Source organism: Camelus bactrianus, chromosome 3 (assembly GCF_048773025.1).
Source record: "Camelus bactrianus isolate YW-2024 breed Bactrian camel chromosome 3, ASM4877302v1, whole genome shotgun sequence".
Classification (NCBI taxonomy): domain Eukaryota; kingdom Metazoa; phylum Chordata; class Mammalia; order Artiodactyla; family Camelidae; genus Camelus; species Camelus bactrianus.
Window position 1 is genome coordinate 139,102,169 of NC_133541.1, and position 964 is coordinate 139,103,132.

Below are 964 nucleotides of genomic sequence, written 5' to 3' on the forward strand. Positions count from 1 at the left end.
GGCCTAGTAACCAGCCTTATCAGCTTATTGCTCCTGAATCAACTGACACAGCCTCCACTTTTCACTAGCCTCCTTTCTGTTACTGCCTCCACTTGCATCAACAATGTCTCTTCTTCCACCAGCATACACAGCCAGCCGATTTCATCCATCCCAGCAATCATTAACCCCCAAAACTGTGTCATCACAAGTACCCTTACTACAAACATCCTTAGACTTTCACACTTCACAACTGACCACATTCTATAGTTTAATCAAAACAAAATTAGTCAAAACCCTAATTATTTACTACCCACTGAGAAAATCAGACAAGATGATTAAATTCAGGACTCTGTTTCTTACTGTATGTACTCCTTGGATCATTTTCACTTGTCACTGCATTAATTTTTACCCAGAATCTTGTAGGTTCCTTACATTTTATAATAATTCAACACTAAACTCAGGCAGCATCCATTTCTTAATCTGGTGTTTCCCTATGACTGGCATGAGTAAGAGCATTTAGAGTAAGCAGACTCCTTTAGGACCTGCTCCTTTGGTTCCCAAGGGCTTAACTGGAGTTTGCATTCCTGGACCCAGAGCACCTGCAGTCATGCTGCTCACACGAGGCAGCTGGGGCACATCACACATTATTATATTCAATCCCTTGGAAAACCAGATGGCATATCCTGTCCTTATACTATCTTTACAAAGAATGATCATAACGAGCCCCATCTGTCTGTGCCAGACAGATCTACAGCCACTCCCGCAGGGCTCCCCACCAGCCACAGACAGTAGGAGCTGTGGGCATCCATGCTCAGACAGCATGATGTCACAGAGGTGCTCCAGCCCTGACAACAACCCACGCCTTATGTCCTGGTCTGAAGCACGTGTCAGGCACCCAGGCATGGGGTTCAGAACCAGGACGAGCAGTCCCCTCAGCTGGAGTGAAAACCAGCGAGCTTGCTGGGGCCCTGTAAGATGCGGAGCC